The following is a 13255-nucleotide window of genomic DNA, read 5'->3' as shown; positions in this document are numbered from 1 at the left end:
ATGCCATAAAAAATAAATAATTTTGTCTATCAAAGGACTTTATCAACAAAGTGAGGATACAGCCTTCAGATTGACAGGAAAATTTTAGGAATCATATAGCCAATAAGGATCTAATATCATACACACACACACACACACACATATATATAAACTTCTACAAGTTAACAACAAAATGACAAACAACTCAATAAAAAAATGGGCAAAGGATTTGAACTAACATTTCACCCAAGAGGATATTCAAATGGCCAACATGAACACATGAGAAGATACCCAATGTCACTAGTCATTAGGAAGATGCAAATCAAAACCACAATAAGATACCACATCACCCCCACTAGAATGACAATGATTTAATAAAAACAACAACAACATGAAACAACAGGTGTTTGCAAGATTGTGGAGAAACTGGAACCCTCATCTATTGCTGGTGGAAATGTAAAATGTTACAGCCACTGTGGAAAACATTTTGACAGTTCATCAAAGGGTTGAACATAGAACTACCATACGAGTCAGGATCTGAATGCTCTTTTTATACCCAGAAATGAAAGCAGAAATACAAATGGAAACCCGTACAGCAATGTTTATTGAGGCACTTTTCACAATAGCCAAAATGTGGAAACAACCAAAATATCCATCAACAGATGAATGGATAAAAAATGTGAGATATATATATATATAAAATGGAATGTTACTCAGCCATAAAGAGAAAAAGTCTAGATGCATACTACAACACACATGATCAAAATAAATCAGTCACAAAAGGACAAACACTGTGCAATCCCACTTATATGAAATAAGCAAATATACAGAAAACAAAGATTATTAGTGGTTACCAGGAAGGGAGGGAGAAAAGGGGCAGCTTCAGGGCTAGGAGGCATTAAGTTTATATTAATGGTGGGTGAATGATTTAGAAAAAGATAGCAAGAATGGGTGTACAACTTGAAGAATGTAATCAATGTCACTGAATCATATGTAGAAATTATTGAGATGACCTATGTTTTATGTATCTTATTACCACAATCAAAAAACAAAAATAAAATACACACTTTAAAATCTAACTTAGAAATGTGGCAGATCTTACACTTAGCAGTGAAATAAATTACAAAAGTTATTATAACTGTTTGCCATAGGTTCATAAAGTTCAGTGGAGATGTGGAAGCTAAAAACAACAGCAACAAACTCAGTGGAAGTTTAGAAGACAAAAAAATAGAGTACATGAGATAAGAATTAGATGGTATGGGGTTAATGGTTATTAGACCTTGCAGAAGAAATGATTATTGATCTTGAAGATACAGCATTAGAAATGATCTAAAATGAGACTCAGAAAGAAAAAGAAATTTCAAAAAATAAGAACATTAATTAATTGAGAATCTCTTCAAAAAGACTTCAATACAGGTAACTGTTGCACATAAAAGTGGTTGTACACAGAAAAAATATGGAAAGAAAGAATAGTCACAATGTTTCAGGTTTGATTTTTAATAAACAACTATAAATCCGTAGATCCAAGAAGCTCAGCGAAACTCAAGCACAAGAAACAAGAAGATTTAACTAGACAAAACCACACAAAATTCAATTGTCCAAAATAAGTGATACAGAGAAAATTATCAAAGCTGCTGGAGGTGAGAGGAATTATTAGTTTTTATTTTACTTCAGATGAAGGTTTACAGAACAAACTAGCTTTGCATTAAACAGTTAGTACACATATTGTTTTATAACGTTGGTTAATTACCCCACGATATGTCAACACTCTCCCTTCTCGACCTTGGGTTCCATAGGACCAGCTTGTTTGTCCCCTCCTGCTTTCTAGTCCTTGCCCCTGGGCTGGTGTGCCCCTTTAGTCTTGTTTTGTTTTATGGTCCTGTCTAATCTTTGGCTGAAGGATGAACCTCAGAAGTGACTTCATTACTGAGCTAAAAGGGTGTCTGGGGGCCATACTCTCCGGGTTTCTCCAGTCTTTGTCAATCCAGTAAGTCTGATCTTTTTTATGAATTAGACTTTTGTTCTACATTATTCTCCAGCTCTGTCCAGGATCTTCTATTGTGATTCCTGTCAGACCAGTCAGTGGTGGTAGCTGGGCACCATCTAGTTATACTGGACTCAGACTGGTGGAGGTCGTGGTAGTTGTGGTCCGTTAGTCCTTTGGACTAATCTTTCCCTTGAGTATTTAGTTTCCTTCATTTTCCCATGCTCTGGAAGGGGTGAGACCAGTGGAGTATCTTAAACGGCTGCTCACAGGCTTTTAAGACCCCAGACGCTACTCACCAAAGTAAAATGTAGAACATTTTCTTTATAAAGTATATTATGCCAATTGAGCGAGATGTTCCCCGAGACCATGGTTTCCACAGCCCTTAGCCCAGTAATTCCGTCCCTCAGAGAGTGTGGATGTGTCTATGGAGCTTTCATGGCCTTGCCTTGGACAAGTTGTGCTAGCTTCCCCAGTACTGTGTACTGTCTTACCTTTCACCAAAGTTACCACTTATCTATTGTCTATTTAGTATTTTTCCATCCCTACTCCTCCCCTCCCTGGTAACCATCAAAGACGGTTTCTTTTCATAAGTTTTTATAGTAATGGTCTCATACAATATTTGTCCTTTTGCGATTGACTTATTTCACTCAGCATAATGTCCTCAAGATTCATTCATGTTGTGAGATGCTTCGCAGATTCATCACTGTTCTTTATTGTTGCATAGTACTTCATCATGTGTAGGTACCATAGTTTATTTATCCATTCATCTGTTGATAGGCATCTAGGTTGTTTCTATCTTTTTGCTATTGTGAACAATGCTGCAACGAACATGGGTGTGCATATGTCTATTCGTGTGACGGCTCTTATTTCTCTAGGATATATTCCTAGGAATGGGATTGCTAGATCATATGGTATTTCTATTTCTAACTTGTTAAGGAAGTGACATATCGTTTTCCAACGTGGTTGTACCATTTTGCATTCCCACCAGCAATGCATAAGAATTCCAATCTCCCTGCAGCCTCTCCAGTATTTGTTATTTTCTGTTTTTGTGATTCATGCCAGTAATGCCAGGGTGAGATGGTATCTCACTATGGTTTTGATTTGCATTTCTCTAATGGCTAGTGATTGCGAGCATTGAGAGGAATTATTTTTAGACAGTAACACATATAAAGAGGACAGCAGAGAAAAAGGAGGCAAGATGACAGTGTAAGAAGGTCAAGAACCTAAGGGAAATTATTATGATGAAATGTACAAAGACCTGGAGTTAGAAAACAAAAGAGGAAAAACATGATTAGCATTTCTCAAGCTGATAGAACTGAAGAGAAAATTTAAACCTTGAGTTGTATTACTGAAGTGTTCTATGTGCAAAAAATGATGCAGGTAGCATCAAAAAATGATGAAAGGAATATAGAGTCACTGTACCAAAAAGAATTGGTTGACATTCAATCGTTTCAGGAGATAGCATATGATCAAAAACTGCTGGTACTGAATGGTACAACCATTGTGGAAAATAGCTTGGCAGTTCTCAAAACACTAAAAATAGAAATAGTTTATGACCCAGCAATCCCACTCCTAGGTATATACCCAAAGGACTTGAGGGCAGGGACACAAACAGACATATGTACACCAATGTTCATTGCAGCACTATTCACAACAGCCAAAAGGTGAAAACAACCTACATGTTCATCAGTGAATGAATGGATAAGCAAAATGTTGTAAATACATATGTGAAATACTACTCAGCCAGAAAGAGAAATGAAGTCCTGATACATGTTACAACAAGGATGGATCTTGAAGACATTATACTGAGTGAAAAAGTCAATCATAAAAGAACACATATTGTATGATCTCACTTATATAAAATGACAAGACTAGGCAAATATAGAGTTTAAAATTTATTAATTGATACCAGGGGTGGGAGGAAGGGGGAAGGGTAAACATTTCTTGAGAAGTAGTGAGTTTCTGTTTATGGTGATGGGAACTTTGAAATTACTTAAGAGTAATTGTGCAACTGATTAATGTAATTGATATCACTATGCTGTACACCTAATAAATGTTGAACTGGAAAATGTCATGATCAAACAAAAAAGCCAAACCAGCTGCCATCAAGTCGATTCTGACTCATAGTGACCCTATTGTACAGAGTAGAACTGCCCCTATAGTATTTTGAAGGTTGTAAATCTTTATGGAAGAAGACTGCTAAATCTTTCTCCCACAGAGCGGCTGGTAGGTTCAAACCACTGACCTTCTGGTTAGCAGCAGAGTGCTTTAACCACTGAACCACCAGTGGAGATATATCTATATATAGTTACAAAAAAAAAAAAAAAGAGCAGCTGTTGAGACCACTTAGATATAACCAAACACCTCACAGGATTTATTTTCTTGGTTTGGTGGAGGTTTAGGGTCATAGTTTGAGGGACATCCCAATCAATTGGCCTAATATCATTTCTCAGTACTCTGTTCTACCTCCTAGTTTGTAGTGCAGTGCCTGGGGTCTTAAAAGCTAGCAAGCAGCCATCCAAGGTGCAATAATAAGTCTCCATTCACCTGGAGCACCAGAGGAAGAAGAGTTACGAATTGGAGGAGGAAATGGATTGCATATCTCTTACCCTCATGAACAACTGCCTCCTTTGCCATGAGACAGAACAACTAGATGGTGCCTGGCTATCATTGTTGCTCATTTTGATCAAAGAGTCTATAGAAGAATCCTAATCAAAAGGGTGAAGAATGTGGAACAGAATTTCAAATTCTCAATGGAATCCAGATTTTCTGGAGCCATTGAGGCTAGATGAACCCCCAAAACTATTGCCCTGAGATAGTCTTTAAACTTTAAATCTTAAACCAAAACTATCCCCTGAAATCTTTGGAATAAAAAATAGTTTATCTTAATAACTAAAGTATGTCTGCCTTGAGCATTGTGCTTTTTTAATAATCATCTATGTGAGATCAACTTGACTTAACAACTCAAAGGATTAGATGAGAAGCTTAGGGGACAGTGAGTCTAAGTTAATGATGGTGGAAAAATCTGGAGAAGGATGGTGAGAATATTTACACAACTTGAAGAATGTAATCAATGTTGTACATTGAGCTGCACATGTAGAAATTGTTGAAATGGTGCATGACTGGGTATCGTTGTTGTTGTTAGATGTCATCCACTCAGTTCCTTCTCATAGCGACCCTACATAAAACAGAACGAAACACTGCCCAGTCTTGTGTCATCCTCACAATCGTTGGTATGTTTGAGCCCATTTTTGCAGCCACTGCGTCAATCCATCTTGTTGAGGGTCTTACTCTTTTTTGGTGGCCCTCTACTTTACCAAGCATGATGTTCTTCTCCAGGGACTGGTCCCTCCTGATAACGTATACAAAGTATGTGAGACGAAGTCTCACCATCCTAGCTTCCAAGGAGCTTTCCAGCTGTACTTCTTCCAAGATAGATTTGTTCTTTCTTCTGGCAGTCCATGGCATATTCAATATTCTTCGCCAATACTGTAATTCAAAGATGTCGATTTTTCTTCAGTCTTTCTTATTCATTATCCAGCTTTTGCATGCATATGAGGTGACTGAGAATACCATGGCTTGGGTCAGGTGCATCTTAGTCCTCATAGTGGCATCTTTGCTTGTTAACACTTTAAAGAGTTCTTTTGCAGCAGATTTGCCCAATGCAATATGTCTTTTGATTTCGTGACTGCTGCTTCCATGGACGTTTATTGTGGATCCAAGGAAAATGAAATGCTTGACAACTTCATTCTGTACTCTGTTTATCATGGTGTTGCTTATTAGTCCGGCTGTATTTTTTTTCTTGATGTTGAAGTGTAATTCTTACTGAAGGCTGTGGTCTTTGATATTCATATTCATCAGCTTCAAGTCTTCTTCACTTTCAGCAAGCAAGGTTGTGTTATCTGCATAACTCAGGCTGTTAATGAGTCTTCCTCCAACCCTAATGTCTTGTTCTTCTTTATATACTTCAGCTTCTCAGATTATTTGCTCAGCATACAGATTGAGTGAGTATGGTGAAAGGATACAACCCTGATGCACACCTTTCCTAACTTTAAACCACACAGTATCCCCTTGTTCTGTTCTATCAACTGCCTCTTGATCTATGCACAGGTTCCTCATAAGCAAAATTAAGTCTTCTAAAATTCCTGTTCCTCACAATGTCACCCATAGTTTGTTATGATCCACACAGTTGAATGCCTTTGCATAGTCAATAAAACACAGGTAAACATCTTTCTGGTATTCTCTGCTTTCAGCCAAGACCCATCTGACATCAACAATGATATCCCTCATTCCATGTCCTCTTCTGAATCTGGCTTGAACTTCTGGAAGTTCCCTGTGAATGTACTGCTGCAGCCACTTTTGAATGATATTCAGCAAAATTTTACTTGTGTGTGATATTAATGATATTGTTCGATAATTTCCACATTCTTTTGAATCACCTTTCTTTGGAATGGGCACATATATGGATCTCTTCCAGTCAGTTGGCCAGGAAGCTATCCTCCAAATTTCTTGACATAGATGAGAGAGCAACTCCAGCACTGCATTTGTTTGTTTAAACATCTAAATTGGGACTCTGTCAATTCCTGGAGCTTTGTTTTTTGCATTCTCTTCAGTGCAGCTTGGATTTTTTCCTTCAGTATCATAGGTTCTTGAACATATGCTACCTCCTGAAGTTGTTGAATGTCAACCAATTCTTTTTGACTGTGGATATTTCCACCAATAAATAAATAAGATAAAAAGAAGAAAAAAAAAAAAAAAGAACTGCCTGCACTGAAGGAAGAAGATAAAGCTGTACTGAAGACATGGACAAAAAACAAGGCTCTAGGAATTGACAGAATACCAAATGATATGCTTCAACAAATGAATGCAACTCCAGAAACTTACTTACATACGTGAAGAAATTTGGAAGACAGCTACCTTGGCAATCAATTGGAAGAGATACATATTTATGCCCAGTCCAAAGAAAGGCAATCAGTTGGAATGAATAAATTATCTAATAATATCATTAATGTTACATACTAGCAAAATTTTGCTGAAAATAATTGAGAAGAAACTGCAACCATACATAAACAGGGAATCTGCCAGAAGTTTAACCTGGATTCAGAAGAGGACATGGAACAAGGGATATCATTGTTGATGTCAGATGGATCTTGGCTGAAAGTAGACTTGTCTTTAACTGTGTTTTATCAATTACCCAAAGGCATTCAATTGTGTATATAATAAATTATGGAGAACAATACGAAAAAATGGAAATTCCAGAACACTTGATTGTGCTCATGTGGAACAAGTACTTGTATCAGGAGGCAGTTATTCAAACAGAAGAAAGGGGTACTACCTGGTTTAAAATTGGGAAATGTGTGCAGCAGGGTTATATCCTTTCACCTTACTTATTTAATGTGTACGGTTAACGAATTAATTGAGAAGCCGGAGTTTGTCAAGAAGAACGTGGCATCAGAACTGGAGGAAGATTCTTTAACAACTTGCAATATGCAGGAAATGAATATGACTTGAAGGACTTACTGAGGAAGGTAAAAGATTACAGACTGAGCATGAAGAAAACAAAAATCCTCACAAGTGTGCTGATAAATAACACCTTAAGTGGAGAAAAATTGAAGTTGTCAGTGATTTCATTCCACTTTGATCAACAGTCAATATTCATGGAATCAGCAGTCAAGAAATCAAACAATGTAATGGGAAAATCTGCTGGGAAAGACCTCTTTCAACTTTTAAAATGCTAAAATGTCACTGTTGACTAAGGTGTGTGTCATGTATTGAATTGTGTCCCCCCAAAATGTGTGTCAACTTGGCTGGGCCATGATTCCCAGTATTGTGTGATTGTCCACCATTTTGTCATCTGATGTGATTTTCCTATGCGTTGTAAATTCTACCTCTATGATGTTAATAAGGCAGGATTAGAGGCAGTTACATTAATGAGGCAGGACTCAATCTATAAGATTAGTTTGTGTCTTAAGTCAATCTCTCTTGAGATATAAAAAAGAAAGCTAGCAGAGAGACAGGGGGACCTCTTACCACCAAGAAAGCAGCGCCAGGAGCAGAGTCCATCCTTTGGACCTAGGGTCCTTGCACTGAGAAGCTCCTAGACCTGGGAAAGACTAATAACAAGGACCTTCCTCAAAATGAACAGAAAGAGAAAGCCTTGCCCTGGAGCTGGCATCCTGACTTTGGACTTACAGCCTCCTAGACTGTGAGAGAATAAATTTCTGCTTGTTAAAGCCATCCACTTGTGGTATTTCTGTTATATCAGCACTAGATAACTAAGACAATATGTTTGACCCAAGTCATGGTCTTTGAAATTGCCCGATAAGTATGTGAAAGCTAGACAAGGAGAAAGGAAGACAGAAGAAGAATTGACACATTTGAATTGTGGTGTTGGCAAAGAATACTGGATATATTAAAGACTGCCCCAAAACAAACAAATCAGTCTTAGAAGAACTATAACAAGAATGTTCCTTAGAAGCGAGGGTAGCAAAACTTTAGGTTGCTTACTTCGGACATGTCATCAGGAAAGACCATTTGCTAGAATTTGACATCATATTTGGTGAAGTAGAGTGTCAGTGAAAACAAGGGAAACCCTCTATGAGATGGACTGATACAGTAACCAAATATATTAATGGACATGAAGATGGCAGAGGATTGGGCAATATTTCTTTCTGTTATATATAAAGTTGTCAAGAGTTAGAGCCAACTTAGTTTATAGCATTGTTAAATCCTCTATTTCTATTTCTTCATTGATCTTCTTTCTAAATGTTTTATTCATTGTTAAAAGTGGTAATATTAAAGTCGCCGCCTATTATTTTAGAACTGTGTTTTTCTCCTTTCATTTACATCAGTGTTTGCCTTATATATTTTGGAGTTCTGATGCTAAGTGCATACATATTTTAAAATTTTTATGTATTTTTGATGAATTTACTCCTTTATTATTATACAATATCCGTCTTTATATCTTATAACAGATTTTGACTTGAAGTCTGTTTAATCTGATAATAGGATCACCACCCCAGCTGTTTTGGTTATTATTTGCAGGGCATATTTTTTCCATCCTTTCACATTCAATCCATTCAACTTATTTGTGTCTTTAGACCTAATGTGTGATTTTTGCAGACAACAAGATCGTTTCTGTTCTTTTCTTTTTTAACTTTTATGCCACTATCTATCTCTTCATCGAAATGTAAGTTCATGGTAATTACTGCTAGGAAGGAGATTCTTCTATCATGTTGTTGTTTGTTTTTTGTGTGGCTTATTCTTTCTTTTTCTCTCATTTCTTCCAATGCTGCCAAGTTTTGTGTTTTTATGCCTTCTTTTGTAGTTAACCATTTTTATTCCTCCTCTTTTACTTTTGTAATTTTTTTTTTATGTTTCTTTGTGGTTACTATGATAATGATACCTAACGTTACATTTATAACAATCTGATTTACATTTATATCAACTTAAATTCAGTAACTATTCTGGACTGAATTGTGTCTCTCCCAATATGTTTTGTAAATCCTATACCTGCGGTTCCACCACGCATCTGCCAGTTTGTCATACTGTCGTGGCTTGCATGTTGCTGTGATACTGGAAACTACGCCACCAGTATTTCAAATACCAGCAGGGTCACCCTTGGTGGACAGGTTTCAGCACAGCGTCCAAACTAAGACATAATAGGAAGAAGGATCTGGAGGTCTACTTCTGAAAAAGTTGGCCAGTGAAAACCTTATGAATATCGGTGGAACATTGTCTGATATAGTGCAGAAAGATGAGCCCCTCAGGTTGGAAAGAACTCAAAATATGACTGGGAGAGAGCTGCCTCCTCAAAGTAGAGTCAGCCTTAATTATGTAGATGGATTTCAGGACCCTCCTTTGCTGATGTGGCACGACTCAAAATGAGAAGAAACAGCTGCAAACATCCATTAATAATTGGAACGTGGAATGCATGAATTATGAACCTAGGAAATTGGAAGTCGTCAAAAATGAAATGGAATGCATAAAGATTGATATGCCAGGCATGAGTGAGCTAAAATGGACTGCTATTGGCTATTTTGAAATGAAATTCCACTCAAAAACAAATTTTATACTTTGGATCTTCTTAATATTTTGAAAGAATTCATCAGAAAAATAGTAAGATAAAATGGAAAAAAGAAATAACTTATTTTTGTCTTCTTGCCATGGAGATGATAATAACCACCAAAAAGTAATCTTAATCCTAATCTTTCTAAACAAACCAGTGACTTAAATATTGTAAATAATTTTATTTAAAATTTATCCTTCTAGATTACTAAAAACAACATAAGGTATAATTGATTTATCTCACAAATCACACTTTGGATAATTTTTTTCTTTTATTATAAAAATTTAATATTTTTTGTTATTTTTATGCCCACCTTTCAGATGTTATCCTACTATTTTTTGGAATATTTAAAACATGATGCATGAATGATTCTTCTCTCAAAATTACAAAAAAAATAAAAGCTAATATATATTTTATCTATTCTAGGACTCTCTAGATAATCCTAAAGAGAAATATTTAGCAAATATAAGAATATTTAACTGTCACACTTCGGGCATCAGGGAATGTACATTTTGGGGAGGGGAAAACTCAAATTAAAATCTTAATATATTGTTTTACCAGTATGTTTGTTAAAGTTTAATAAAGTTCCAGTGACAACAAGATGAAAAAAACCCTCAATGAGATGGAATGACACAATAGTCAAAACAACGGACTTAAACATATCAATGAACATGCAGATGGTGCAGGACTGGGAAAACTTTCATTCTGTTATACATAAGGTTGCCATGAGTAGGAACCTTTCAATAGCAACAACAACAAGATTGTTTCTATGCTGACAATCAGGTCCCCAATTTTGGAAATAAGCAAGAAAGCTATTTTTGAAGTATTTTTCAACTTATCAAAGTAGAAATGTCTTAAAATAATGAGCTTATCATTTTCCTGAATAGAGCATTCTACTCATAATTCTCCTTACAGCTTCCTTTATCTGCTTATTTCTGAGACTATAGATGATAGTATTTAGAAAAGGAGGGGCTATAGAATACAACACAGAAGTAATCATATCCTGAATTGTAGGTGAATTGGAGGTTGGCTTCACATACACAGCCGTGACTGAAATGACAAAGACTCTCACCACAAGAACGTGAGGAACACAGGTAGAAAAGCCTTTCCTCACTCTCCTCTGGTTGGAAACTTGAGTACAGTAGAAAATATGCCAATATAAGACATGATGATGAAGATAAAACAGCCACCTACAATAATCACAGCAGAGACAAAAATTACAATCTCATTGCTGAAAGTGTCAGAGCAGAAGAGCTTCAGCAGAGAGGGGATATCACAGAAAAACAGGTGGACCACATTGGAATGACAGAAGGACAACCGGAATGCATTTCCGGTGTGCACAGCTGCATAGATCATACCACTGAGTATGGAGGCCAGTGTCATTTGGACACAGACACAAGGGTTCATGATCACAGTGTAGTGGAGGGGATGACAGATGGCCACATAGCAGTCATGGGCCATGATGGTGAGAAACAGCAGCTCTGCAAAAGCAAACAAAATCACAAGGAAGATCTGAGATGTACATCCAACCATAGAGATTACTCTGTTGTCAAGCAGGAAGATGACACACGCCTTGGGTACAGTGACAGAAATATAGCACATGTCCAGGACAGATTCCTAAGGAAAAAACACATGGGGATGTGAAGACTCTGGTCAAGAGTGGTTACTGTGACAATGAGAAGGTTCCCCAGCAGGGGTGCCAAGTACATCAGTAGAAATAACATGGCGTGCAAGACTCTGAGCTCCCACACATCAGAAAACCTCATAAGCAGGAATTCAGTCACTGTGGTAGAGTTGCACATCTTTAGTTACTTTGCTTTGGACAGGAGCGGTAAAGGCAAATAATCCTAAAAAAACATGGAGAAGAATAATGTGGAAAGAAATTAGCCTAAGTAGGTTTACTGACTCACATTTAGTTTATAGTCACAGTTATCCAATTTTATTCTCTCTAGTTGATATTGGTTAGTTGTTTCTGTTGTTAGTTGCAATGGAGTTGTCTCTGACTTGTGGAGATCTCATGTACACAGAATAAATAACTGCCCAGTTTCCTGCCATCCTCGTGATCACCAGGATGCTTGAGTTCATTGTTGCCTTTGAACCTTTCTCATCTTCCAACACCATATCAGAAAATATTTTTTTGTGATCCGTAGTTTTCATTGGCTAATTTTCTGAAGTAGATTACCAGGTCTTTCTTCCTAATCTATCTTAGCCTGGAAGCTCCACTGAAACCTGCTTACCCTCCTGGAATTTGAAATACCAATGACATAGCTTGCAGCATCAAAGCAATACAAAAGCCACCACAGTACAACAAATTGACAGACGGGTGGTTGATTGGTTATTCTAATTACTTGTGTAACTTATTTCCAATATGTTGTTGTAACGTGACACTGAGTCGATTCAGACTCACAGTGGCCTTATAGGATAGAGTAGAACTGTCCCAAATGGTTTCCAAGGAGCTGCTAGTGAATTTGAACTGCGAACCTTTTGGTTAGCAGCCAAGATTTTAACCACTGCACCACCAGAACGCCTTAATCACATATTACATACTGTAATTCTCATTGCTTAACTCTGCAAATTAGAAAGTAATATACACACTTTTAATATAAAAACACTGGGACACTGAAAGGTCAAGAACATTATTAAGCCATGGAAATAAAAGTGTAAGAACAAAAATTCAAATCCAGGTTTGTGTGCTTAAATGTCTCAATGCCACATTTCCTCCACTAGAAATGCTGATCCTACTTAGCTTCACTGCTTCCCATCACTCCAATCCATGATCCTCATGCAAGATGACCATTAATTTGTTTGATTACTTTTCTGCCTTCCAAGTACTGTAGAAACTATGAAAGCCTAATTTTTGGATTAAATTAAATCATGGATAAAACATTCCCTTGATTTTCTAAATATTAAATTAACCATGGGAATGGTTCAAAATCATTTTCTATATTGCTCTATATTTCTTGTCATTGCCCAACTGTATCTTATGACTTCAATAGGATAATGTATAATGATCTGCATTTTTACATACTGAGTAGAATATAACATTGATGTTGCCACAACCTCTTCTCAATATGAACCTACCTTATTATACATTAAAAAAATCCTAAGAGATGTTATCCGAGTGTTTTAATAATTTAAATATATAACAATTCTTATGTATTTTCACTCATCTTTTCTCCATAAAATAGGTTTATCCATATCTAAAGGTTAATTCACCAGCT

General features: G+C 36.6%; 1 pseudogene; it reads right to left on the bottom strand.

The window, feature by feature from the left end:
• Positions 1-10905: 10905 nt before the first annotated feature.
• LOC101349600 (olfactory receptor 14C36-like) lies at positions 10906-11836 on the bottom strand (annotated as a pseudogene).
• Positions 11837-13255: the final 1419 nt, after the last annotated feature.

Source organism: Trichechus manatus, unplaced genomic scaffold (genome assembly GCF_000243295.1).
Source record: "Trichechus manatus latirostris isolate Lorelei unplaced genomic scaffold, TriManLat1.0 scaffold00290, whole genome shotgun sequence".
Classification (NCBI taxonomy): domain Eukaryota; kingdom Metazoa; phylum Chordata; class Mammalia; order Sirenia; family Trichechidae; genus Trichechus; species Trichechus manatus.
This window is presented reverse-complemented; position numbering and strand designations above follow the sequence as displayed.